This window comes from Miniopterus natalensis, chromosome X (genome assembly GCF_054644295.1).
Source record: "Miniopterus natalensis isolate mMinNat1 chromosome X, mMinNat1.hap1, whole genome shotgun sequence".
Lineage (NCBI taxonomy): Eukaryota > Metazoa > Chordata > Mammalia > Chiroptera > Miniopteridae > Miniopterus > Miniopterus natalensis.
In genome coordinates, this window is record NC_142103.1 from 68,606,052 (window position 1) to 68,618,788 (window position 12,737).

Below are 12,737 nucleotides of genomic sequence, written 5' to 3' on the forward strand. Positions count from 1 at the left end.
AGACAAAACAAAACAAAGCCAAAAAGAAACATATAAGAAAACAAACAAAGCAAAACAATTTTTTTAATTAATTACAAAATTTAAAATTAAAAAAATTAAAAATTTAAAAAGAAAATTTTTCTCTCTCTCTTTTATCTAAAAAAAAAAAAAAAAAAGTCACTCAGGTGACTTTCGCCTGGGAAGCTTACGTTGTGTGCAGCTCACTGCTTTGTATGCTGATTTCAGTTCTCCTGGGAAGTACTTGTGTATGAGGCAATGTCAGGAGCTGTGTAGGTTTGGCTCTAGTGTCCTTAGGTGGTTGACTGATCTGAGGCTCTCTGTGGACCACCTCCACTTGCCAGCTATTTTGCCTCCCCCTTGTGGTTGGCTGGTCTTACTCCAGAGTCTTCTGAAGAGTCTTCAGGGTGCAGGCCGGGCAGTGTAGCTGGGGATATTGCTTCCCTTACTTGGAGGTTTTGCTGTCAGGCACTCACTGTGGAGAAGTTAGTCTCTGCTTCAAACCCAGCTCCTCACTCTCTGCCCTATCCTCCAATTTTAGTTCCCCATACAATGGCCTGCTGCAGTTTCAGATTGACTTCAGTCTGTTGCTTTTTCTGTATGGGCAGTTTCAGCATCTTGAGCTCAGTAGGTTCAGTCAAAAAAAATTTCCAGGAAGCAATTTGCCTGCCCAGCCCCCACAAGGGGTTTTAAGCTTTTCCTTCAGTTCGCAAACAATACTCCCTGGGAGTCTTACTCTTATATTGTCATTCTGAGAGCTTATCTCCCTTCCCCCTTAGGACTATGACCTGCGGGGGACATCTGGGGCTTCAGTGAACTGAACCACCCCCTCTCCTTTTGGGGTGGGGGTTCTCCTAGCCTGCAGGAGAGTTAGGAGTGCTCCACCCCTCCTTTCCGAGATCTGGTTGGCTGTTGCCCAGGGCGCTTACTTAAAACACTACACTACACAGACAGAAATCCCAGCTTTCGCTGGTCTGTCTCCCCCATGCAAGCCAGGAAGGTGGACGCCCATTCAGCAATCAAAAACTCAAAAGTGCACCAGGCGGCACACGGGCAGAGAACCTGCCCTGAGAGGTCCCGTGGCCCCCACACCTTGGTACCAGGCAGCAGGGGTCGCAAAGCCAGCCCCATGCAGCTCCCCTGCACAGCTGATCTCAGTGAAGCTGGGGCAGCTCTTTGCACGCTGTCCTGGCTCCCCTGAGAGCAGGTCAAAAAATCCTGATTCACCACACTGGCAGCTCTGGTGCCTAGATTCCCCATCTTCCCTGCTGGCAGCTCCAGTCCCTCTCTTGGTGAAAGGAGGTCTGTCTTCCCCTTCCATGCGCTATACAGTTCAAATGCTTCCTGGGGTTCTACCTAATGCCTTACAGGAAGGCAGAGTGTCCCTGTATGTGGCTGCTCAGCGCAGCCCTCTAGGCCCTTTCCATTCGGGAGCCACGCACTGTGGGACAGTCTTTTGTATGGTCAGGACCCGGTGTGAAAACTGCTGTCCTGGCTGCCATTAGAAGCTTTCTTTCACTGGGAAGGCGTGGTCCTGTCTGCACAGGCACACTGTTCCCTGGGGTCTCTCTGCCCTCCTCGCATGGGCTCTCCTTCCCTTCTCCTCTGCTCCAGGTTTGAGATCCCAGCTTTTGGATGCCAGTCCACACTCCCAAGGGGAGGAAGCTTTACAGCCTCTAGCCCTAGGGCCTCAGAACCAAGCACAGGCTTCAGGGGGTACTCCCCCTTTCAACGCCCTCCCCCCTTACCAGACTGTAAGATCTTTCTTCAGTGCGCCCTACTTGAAATATGTCCACTCAAGTATATTTCTCTGATTTTTCCAAGCTGGTTACGCAGTATTTTAGCGGAAAATCAAGTCTGTGTCTAGGAGCAAGCATGCTCTGCTTCTTCTCACAGTGCCGCATTCTTCCCGTATCTGATAAAATAGATTTTTTTAAGAGAAGTACCAAAGCCCGGCGGGGCGTAGCTCAGCGGTTGAGCATCGACATAGGATCCAGGAGATCGAGGTTCGATTCCCGGTCAGGGAACGTGGCCGGGCTGCGGGCTCGATCCCCAGTGACTCTCTTGTCATTGATGTTTCTGTCTGTCTCTCTCTCCCTCTCCTTTCCTCTCTCTGAAATCAATAAAGATATATTTTTTTAAAAAAAGAAAAGAAAAGTACTCAAACAGATCCTAAGGGAGCCATAAAAGGAAAACAATTAGAATTGCTGGTGATTTTTCATCATAAACCAGAAAGGCCAGAAGGTGGTAGAACACCATCTCCTTCAACTGCTGCCTGGGAATTGACAAAACAAATTTTTAAAAAATTAAAGAAGAAATTAAGAAATGAAAAACAATTTAAAAACTTAAAAAGAAAATTGTTTTCTTTACTTTTTTTCTAAAAAAAAAAGACAATCAGGTGAGTTTCGTCTGGGCAGCTTATGTTGTCTGAGGCTCAGTGTTTTGTGTGCTGATATCAGGTCTCCTGGGAGGCTTGTGTGTCAGCCAATGTCAGGAGCTGTCGAGGTTTGTCTCTGGTGTCCGTAGGTAGTTGGCTGGTCCCAGGCTGTCTGTCAGCTATTTGCCTCCCCCTTTTGGTTGCCTGGTCTTACTCCAGAGTCTTCTGAAGACTCTTTAGGGTACAGGCCCGCAAGTGTAGCTGGGGACATTGCTCCCCTTCCTTAGAGGTTTCGCTGTCAGGCGCTTACTGTGGGGAAGTTGATCTCTGCTTCAAAGCCAACTCCTCAATTTTTACCATATCGCCCAATTCTAGTTCCCCATACAACGGCCTGCTGCAGTTTCAGATTTAATTCAGCCTGTTGCCTTTTCTGGATGGGCAGTTTCAGTGGCCTGGGCTCAGTGGGATTGCTCAAAAGGGACTCTGGTGAACACTTTGCCTGCCCGGCCCCCAGGAGGGGTTTTATGCATTTCCTCCAGTTCCCAAACAATAGTCCCTGAGAGTCTTACTCTTACAATGTCCTCCTATGCCCAGCGAGGGATATCTGGGCCTTCAGTGAGCTGAACCACCCCTTTTCCTGTTGGGGATGGTGCTCCTCACCTGAAGGAGAGGTAGACATGCTCCGGCCCTCCTTTCCCAGTTCTGGTTGGCTGATCTCACAGGGCGCTCAGTTCAAACTCTCCACAATGCAGGCACAAAACCCAGCTTTCGCTGGTCTGTCTCCCCAGTGCAAGCCAGGAAGCTGGATGCCGTGAGGTGCCGACCAGTAATCAAAAACATATAAAGTAAAAAACAGGCAGAAAACCTGCTTTGCGAAGATCTGGCACCCCTGCGCCTTGGATCCAAGCTGGAGGGGTCACAAGGTCAGCCCCACGCAGGTCTCCTGGACAGCTGATCTCAGCAAAGCTGGGGCAGCTCCTTGTGTGCTATCCCGGCTCTCTTCAGAGCAGGTCAACAACTTCCAATGCATCCCACCAGCAGCTCTGGCAGCTGGAGACGCGATCCGGCCCACTGGCAGCTCCGGTCCCTCTCTCTGGTGCCAGGAGGTGTCTCTTCCCCTTCCCTACGCCATACAGTTCAACTGCTTTCTGGGGTTCTACACAATGCCTTACAGGAAAGCAGAGGGTCCCTTTAGGTCACTGCTGAGTGCAGCCCTCTGGCACCTTTCTATTAGGAAGCCACACCCTGAGGGACAGCCTTTCCTGCAGTCAGCACCCGGGGTGAATCTCTCCTGCCCAGGCTGCTGCCATTAGCTGCGTTTTTTCACTGGGAAGGAGCAGCCCCCTCCTCACAGCACACTGTGCCCCTGGTTCCCTCTGCCCACCCTGCACAGGCTCTCCTTCCCTTCTCTTCTGCCCCAGGTTTGAAATTCCACCTTTTGGATGCCAGCCTGCACTCCCAAGGGGAGGGAGTTTTCCAGGCTCTAACCCTCAGGCCTCACGGCTGAGCACAGGCTTCAGGGGGGACTCCCCCTTTCTACACCTCCCCCTCTCTTATCAGACTCTATGGTGTTTCTTCAGTGCTCCTTACTCAAAATATGTCCATAAGCTATATTTCTCTTGTTTTTTTCAAGCTGGCTATGCAGTATTTTAGCTGTAAATCCAGTCCGTGGCTGGAAGGAAGGGCGCTGTGCTTCTTGTTAGAGTGCCGACCAACCTGTAAAGTTTTTAGCTGAGGAGTGCTCAATGAGAGGACTATCTAGAGAGGTGTGAGCAAGGGCAAGGGACCAAGAAGCAGTGGCGAGTCGGAGCTGGCTCATGTGGGCTCCCGAGAGCTGAGTGTTAAATCATCAAAAATTTGGGAGTTGGATGTTCAAAGCAGCCAATAATAGAAGCTTATTTTATTCTCTAAACCACTTTATTGAGGTTTGTTTAACATGTAAAAAGCTGTGCATATTTAATGTATACAACTGTACTAGTTTGGGGGTAAGCATACACCTGCTAACCATCACCACCATCAAGGGCATAGACATCACCAACCAAAGTTTTCCCCCACCCCCTTTATTATTTTGTTGGGTGTGTATGGTAAGAATATTTAGCATAGCATATTTTAAGGATATAATACGATATTGTTGACTATAGGCACCATGCTGCATGGTGATGTCTAGAAGTCATTTATTTTGCATACTTATTAAAATTTTGATTACATGAACTTACAATTAAATGAATTATACCTTTCAAAGGTAAGAAAAACAACCCACCGCTTTCTAATTATCTTATTACACATTACTGTCATCTATGCTCTTGTAGTTAACTTTGTCTATTGGAACTATATGGTGGAAATACTATATAATGGTGAACGAGTACACATCTTTCCCAACCCTGTGTTCCATGACATCTGCTGCTGGCTTGAAATTGGCCAGGGTTAGAATATTGACACCACGGAAATTGGCAAATGGTACAAATCAGGCCTTGGCTTATTGTTTTGTTGATTGCCTAGACTTAAGAAAGTGATGGAGGAAACGATAATAATTAACGAGATTGAATGCACTTAAAATTGTGTGTTGTCTGTAGCTGTTCCATTGTGAATAGCATAAAAATTTGAAGAAATGCTTTTGGCATATTCCAACACCATTATTCGACTCGGAAAAGAAGCTCCACACGTCACTGATGGATGTGTGTCTGTCTTGTTTCGTTTTTGCCTTACTCATGACCGTGAATGAAATTATCAAGTGACATTCGTGTCACGACCACATTGGCTCATCACTTGCAAGCACAGATCGGCTACAGATACAAACAAGAGTTTGGCAAAAGTCAACTAAAGCAATCCGTGAGAATCCATGAAGTCTATGAAATTTACAATAAAGAGTATTTTATATTTTATTATAATTTTAAATTGTGTACTACACATTCTTTATGTGAGTCAGAATTATAACAGAGCTAGAGTTATAATAAACTTCTATACATATATATGCATACTTTCCAATCCCCCCACCCCGTCCACACCCCAGAGAACAAGTTGTCAAACATTGACCAGCATGTCACAGCCACCAAGGGATGGTCAGGCACCAAGAAAAGCCATCTTCTCTATAACGAGCCTGGGCCTAAAGGGGCAGGGACAGGGATCAGTGTTACTGCATCTGGGTGAGAGTTGAGGAATGCAACCACTTCCAGAACTGTAGGGAGTCTCAGAGGATGTGTGTTGGGGGGAAGGTACAAATACCCTTGGTTCTCGCTCCTCCCATCCTCTGGTCTCCTGTCGGTGCCCTCCACTGGCTGAGCCCAACTGGCAGTCTGGACAAGGGAGCTTCCTGAGTGGTGCCGTCCACCTGGGGCAGCCTCTGGGACACAGAGCAGAGCTAGGTAAAGACAGCAACCAGAACAGCAGGTAGAAGGGTGGCCCAGAGCAGCAGAGAGGAACCTAGACGTGGCCTGCGACACCTCCTGGACCTGAGATGTGAGGGGTGGGCCTGGCACAGGAGCATGAGCAGTCACCACCACTGGTGAGGACAGCTGGAGAAACACTGTCCCTCAGGCAGGGAGCACAAGCAGGGGAATGGGGCACTCCACGGTGAAGTTGAGAGAAAGTAGAGTAACCATCATCACAGATCTGGACCTTGATAGCTCCTTTGATTCCAGGAGCTTAATGAGGGCGTTTGGATTTGAATTGCTTTAAAACATTTTTATCACAAAATCTTAGTTTGCTGTCTCTGTCCTGTCCCTCAGCTGGGAGAACCTGTGAGACCTTAGGTCTTCCTCCTGTCATACCTCTCACAACAGCTAGCATGCATTATCAACCAGTAAAGATGTTGTTTCTATGTTTGGTCACATCAATCTTTGGCTCCTTGTTAAAAATATTCACGCCAACATAGATGGAGTGAGCGAGTAGCACTCTGCTATGGACTGAATGTTTGGGTCCTCCCCCTGCAAAATTCATGTATATTGAAGCCCTGACCCCCAACAGGATGGTAGTCGTGTTAGATACCATGGGGCTTAGATGAGGTCGTGAAGGCCGGGCCTGCAGGGGGGGATGAGTGCCCAGCCCTGACCACACTCCTCACTGCCAACCTCCCAATTTGGGGAGACCCCTTTTCTTGGAAGTCACATGCTTCCCCTGAAGTTTCTGTTCAGTCTGTGGTTTGATGTGGGGGAGGGTGTGAGGGGTTGTTGGAGTGAGGCGTAGCCCTTATTGCCTGCCTGGAGCAGCATGGTTTGGGAGCTGCTGTCAAGGCCGTGGGAGTGGAAAGCTCTAATTAATCTCTTGCGGGTGTCTTCATGGGCACTTGGGCACTTTCACAGCCCGTCCTCAAGGGAAACGAGTTTGTGGGTTGGCCCGAGGGAACTGGCTGCTTGTGGGACAGGAGCCCATTAGGACATGTTCAGAAACACTATTTATTCTCAGATTCCTAAAAGTTTGAGGCTGCCAGAGACTTCTGAATAGGACCCAGTTTCTCCCAGCATGCCACCGGTCCCCCGCCATTTACCCATGGATACACAGAATGGCCACAGGGACATGGACCGTTTCTTTCCCTCAGGGCTCGCCTCTCCAAGTCCTGGGCACGGCGTCCCTGCAAGGCTAAGTTGGCCATGCTTGACCCTGTTTCCCCTGCCACATTCTCCCCATCTTGATGCTCCCCTTGGTCTGGACTCACTCCGGCGCCCTGCGCTTAGGGCCTTTCACTCCAACCTCTCTCTTCCAGGATGGGCAGGACCTGCGGGGACCCAGTCACAGAGGGGCGGGGCTTCGTGAGGGAGCCCAGTGTCTCCCTGGAAACGAAACGGGGTCTCCCTGGCAGGGCAGACAGTCGGAGGCAAGGCTGGCTTAGCGGGAACCAATCCCATGCCAGGAGCCCCCTCCAGGTCTGTGTGCGCAGGCGCTGCCTGCGGCGGGCGGGGCGGGGCGGGGGCGGGGCCTCACGGGAGGGTCTAGCCTCTCAGGGGTGAGCGAAAAAGTAGTTCCGGTTTGTGGTGGGCAGCGCCGCCATGCAGGCCCCGGACGACGACGCCAACCGCACAGGCAGCATGGCGGGTGGTTCTGGATCACCCACTGGCCCAGGGGGCCCCATGGGCCCTGGAGAGCGGGCCAGCACCGGAGCGGAAAGCGCTGCCGCTGAGGTAGCTCCGCAGGTGGAGGGGGCATCGCTCGACTCCGGGCAGGCTGGAGAGGCCTCTGCCTCCGACAGACGCCTGGGAAGCCAAGTGCTGGAGTTGTATCTTTTTCAAGGAGCCTCCCTCCCCCCTCCCGTGGAAGTAAGGGGTGAGGGGATGGGCAGGATAGGCTTCCGGGGCTGGTGGGAGCGGGGTGGACTTCTGGGGTGACAGAAGGGGATTATGGCGACCCAAGGTGGCTGGGGGAAGCAGCTGCGGTGTCCTGGAGACATGGGGAGTGGCCTGAGGGGGGCTGTGGTGCAGAGTTCCTTGAAAACTCATCCTGGAGGGTCTCGGGTGGCCTGAGGGGTCGTCTGGGAGAAGCCCGGCCTTTGACAGGCAAGGGGGCCTGAACCGTAAAGTTGGTGTGTGGATGGTGCCTTTACCTTAACTCCACCAGTGCCCTCACGGTGCCTTTCCTGTCCTACGTGGATGCGGAGGTGGCCCGCAGGTATCTGACCCCAGGTGCTGAACCCTACCACGGGATGGTTCGTTGGGAACTCACAGTGACCGGCAGTGACCTGTTTATGTAAGTTCTAGAAGGGCCTGGGTGGGAATAGCAGCAGGAGGCGGGGCAAATATCTGCTTGGGGGGCGCTCTGTTAAAGATGTGGAGACACCAAAGGGTTGGTCTAAGGAGGGCCATGGGGCACCGGGTCTGTCGCAGCCTGAGGGCCTCTCTAATGAAGGAGTAGGTCCAGTTGCCACCTTCGGGGAGGGGTTGGAGTGAGGAAGGCCAGAAGTTATCGCCTCGAAAGTGATTTTCTTTTCCCCTCACTCTTAGCCGATTAACTGCTGAAGACTCTGACCTCCTGCAAATTTCTGCTGCCTCCATGCTGAACCGGCTTTCCATATTGGTGCATACCATGCAGCACTTCGTGCCCCCGTTTTGTGCTAAGTTTCAGCCCAAAAACGGGGATTGAGGCCACAGGAGTGTCCCGTCCTAGGCAGTGCATCCTTCCCTAGGGCCACGGTTTTTGCAGTAGTTGCCACTTTATTTGGGAGTGGGGGGTTAATTGTTTGCCTGTACTGGCCCTTGGGCACTCTGCCCTCTTGTTTAATTGGTGCTTAAATATCGCCTACCGAAGATAATAAAACTGAGCTAATATTTTGTATCTGAGTTTCTTTCCAGCGTCCAGATTTTCTTGCCTCTGTCCTTGGGTTGGAGGGGCGGTTCTGGAGTTCAAATATTCACATAGTGCAGGCAATTGAAGATGATTTAGGAAATGAAAGAAAATGAAAATTACTTGGGTCTTGTCATTCACCATGAACTACTGTCAGCAGATTGGCATACTTTTATAGTTTTAAAGTTGTAGGACTACATTAAATGTATAACAGTCATATAAACAAGTAAGGTTTTTCAAGGTTAGCACTGATTTTCCCCCCTGAAATTTTCTCATCCACCATCTGGACCTTACCTCTGTCTAAAAATTCTTCAAAAACATCTTATCGAATGGACGCACAGAAGGTGCGTTATAATATTGTTCAACACTTAAATCGTTCTCATTTTCCCTATTATACATAATGTTTTAATGGGGTTATTGTATATAGGTCTCTGTACGAATGGTTGCTTTCTTAAGATAGATTCCAAGAGGTAGATCTACAATACAAAATCGCTCTCCAGAAAATGTGCCCACCCCCACCAGAATGCTAGTTTCCCCACATCTCTGTCACTGCTGGATTTGTTTTCTGCCACACAAGAAAAGCAAACAAACAAACAAAAAACTCAGTTTGCATAACTCAGTTTGCATGAGCAAAGCTAAGAATCCAGAAACACTAGAATAATAGTTTTGTGCCTGGCCGGGCGTGGCTCAGGGGTTGAGCATCGGCCTAGGATCCAGGCGATCAAGATTTGATTCCCGCTCAGGGCCCGGGCCCGGGTTGCGGGCTCGATCCCCAGTTCAGGGCCGTGCAGGAGGCAGCCAATCAATGACTCTCTCATCATTGATGTTTCTATCTCTCTCTCCCTCTCCCTTCCTCTCTCTGAAATCAATAAAGACATTTTTTTTTAAAAAAACTTTGTGCCTTACTGTCCTTGTTTCAGATCAGAGAAGAAAAGTGCTGCGACAACTGGTTATGAGTTTGGGGGAGGGAGAGGAGACAGTGTAGTATATAGTCTTGGGAAAATATAATGAAAAATAAAATCCTCGGTATGGGGGCACTATGCTATGTACTTTACCTACATTATTATATATAATTCTCACAAAAACCCAGTGCGCCAGGTACTATTACACCTTTTGTAGGTGAGGAATTGAGGCCCAGAGAAGCTAAGTAACTTTCTCAAGGTCACTCAGCTAGGAAGTGGCAGAGGCTGCATTTGAATCTTTGTTTGATTCGAGCACGCACTGTCTTAGCCACAGTATCGTACCAACCTCAACACTGTCACGTGGAGCCACCAGGAGGCTGGGATAGTGCCTTTTCTTCCAATGGCTCCAGGGAATGTCCATGTGGCTAATGAAAATGGACAAGTGCAGGAGTGGACAAATGCAGGAAAAGTAGAGGAGAAAAGAAGGTTGGTAAGAAAGCCCACCCTGGCTTCCCTATGCTCCTAGGTCCTTTTCTATCTTGAAATTGTATTTGACCCTCTTTGAAATGGGTGTACAATGGTGATACCTGTTTCCCTGCCCCCCTTGCCCTCTCTCCTCAACTATTAAGAGGGTTCTTCTCAAGTACTTTTAGTAGCTAAGAAACAAAAAATAGAACGAAATCTTCTGCCAACCCAGAAAATGTCTCCACAAAGGTAGAAGAAAAACAGTTTTATTACTGAATAACCATTGCACCAGAATGTGATGTACACCACGGACAATCTGCTAAGAGATTCCAAAGACAGAAAGAAATCTAACCCTTTTGTATAGCCAAGCAGATATAACTCACTACATACAAGTTCTCAAGGTCTACATAGCTAGTCCTCAAATAAGAGGACTTGAGATCACCAGGTCTCACATATAGTTCATCTTAAATTTACCTGGTAACTGGGGTGACCATATGTATTAGTTCACTGGTGTTTTGGACTGAATGTGTTGCTCCCACACCTCAAACTCATATATTGAAGCCCTAAACCCTGTGTGACTGTATTGAGAGATGTGGCCTTTTAGGAAATAACTAAGGTTAAATGAGGTCCTATAAGATTAGTGTCCTTATAAGAAGACACTAGAACTCACCTGTGCTCTCTCTCCTCTTCTTCTCTTCTCCACTCCTCCTCCTCCCCCCCTCCTCCTCCTTTTTCTCCTTCCCCCCCCTCCTCCTCCTTTCTCTCCCCACCCCAGTTCTCCTGCTTTCCCCCTCCCTCCCTCTCTCAATCCCAATGCACTGAGGAAAGGTCATGTGAGGATATAGGAGAAGGTGGCCATCTACAAGCCAGGAAGGCAGTCCTCGCCAGAAGCTGAATTTCCCGGCACCTTGATTGTGGACTTCTAGCCTCCAGAACTATAAGGAAATAAATTTCTGTTCTTTAAGCCACCCAGTATTGGTATTTTGTTAGAGCAGCTTGAGTAGACTAATACAATTGGCATTATCCAAGAGAAAAATCAATGTCTTGTAGCTGCAGGATGGGAGCTAGTTTTGCACCTCGGAGCCAGGTGCCCACTGAAGTTAGGCTTCTAACCTCCCATGGAAACCAGGAGATTGGGATGCGATCTTGCTTGATGTTTTCATTCCAAAGAAATGTTTCTCAGGGGCCTGAAAACTATATTCCTGGGTCATAAAGCTGGCAAGAAGATTTTTTAAATATTTATGTGACTCCTGCATTCGAAAGTGATTGTGGGCTCCGTGTGCCCTGGTCATTGATAGTGCAGGAAGAGCAATTGTTGAAAGCATGTCCCCATGTTTGGAGGGTCCACTGTTGTCTCTTCCAAACCCTGGAGCTTTCCCACAGCTCTGTCTCACCACCTTCTGATGTCTCCTGGCCCCTGATGTCTGGTTTATTGAGTGCCTGGCTCAGAGCTGGTTTCTGTGCGGCCTTAACAAAGGAGAATGATAGTGGGTCCTGCCTCAGGCAATGCATGGGTTGGTTGTGGAGCCATAGCTGTGGCCTTCTGCCTGTACTTCTGTTTCAACAGCTCGGTGTTCTTTTCTGTGCCTGTGTTTGAAGTGAGTACAGGCTGCCTGTGTCAGGTAATGCAGGCAAAGAAAAGTTGTAAGGTTTCCTTCATATTCAGAGGATCCACCCTTGTCCCTATCTAATGGGACAGCCTTAGGTGAGTGGCAGTGACTGAGCATGAAGTAGACTGAGGTTCAAGGGAAGCAGGCTGTCAGTGCATTCATATCCTAAGACTTGGATTCCCCAAGTGACTTTCTGTTGATGACCACGATGATTTCCAGACATATAAGTAGTGCCAAGTGGCCAATCACATGCAGACTTCTTGTCCCCTGCAGAAAAAAAAAAAAAAAAAAATTACATGCTTTCAAAGAAACAGAGAAAGAACTTACAAGTTTTCTAAAGCAAACACTTTAGGAAACGGGAAGAGGGTGTGTCTCATCCCTTATGTCGACAAGGAGAATTAAGGCTCTTATTTTTAATTTTTACATTTTTTTTTTTAATGTATCTTTATTGATTTCAGAGAGAGGAAAGGAGACGGAGAGAGAGAGATAGAAACATCAATGATGAGAGAGTCATTGATCGGCTGCAGCCCGCAACCCGGGCATGTGCCCGGACTGGGAATCGAACCCTGATCTCCTGGATCCTAGGTCGACGCTCAACCGCTGAGCCACGCCCGGCCGGGCAACATGTTCTTATATATAGTATCTGTCTCTAAAAATATGTTGGGTCCTGCAAACTCGCTAAGCCCCCTAATTAGTCTAGTGGCTCTTGTGTAGAAACCATCAGATTTTCTCTGTAGCTGATCATATCTGCAAATAAAGGCAGGTTTTCTTTCTTTCCAGGCTTTTATTGCATGATTTCTCTCCTCATTATTGGTTGGATTTTTCTGCTCCTGGTACTTTTTCATTTATGCCAGACATTATGATTTTCCCCTAAGTGCTGGTTATCTTTATAGTGCTAGACATACAGTGTGGGGCAAAAGTAGCTTTACAGTTGTGAGTATGTGAAACACAGAGTTTATTCTTGTATTATTATTCTTTATTATTGTATTATTTTCCATATGAACCACTGTAAACCTACTTTTGCCCCACCCTGTATTTTTTGAGCTTTGTTCTGGATGCTGTTAAGTGGCTTGGAAATAGTTGGATCCTTCAGGGTCTGGCTCTGAAGATTTGCTG

General features: G+C 48.4%; 1 non-coding gene across 1 annotated transcript; it reads left to right on the forward strand.

Annotated features, from left to right (window-relative positions):
* Positions 1-11,259: 11,259 nt before the first annotated feature.
* LOC148090545 (small nucleolar RNA SNORA71) lies at positions 11,260-11,393 on the forward strand. The gene has a single exon (XR_015713755.1). It is a non-coding gene; the product is annotated as a small nucleolar RNA SNORA71 (small nucleolar RNA).
* Positions 11,394-12,737: the final 1,344 nt, after the last annotated feature.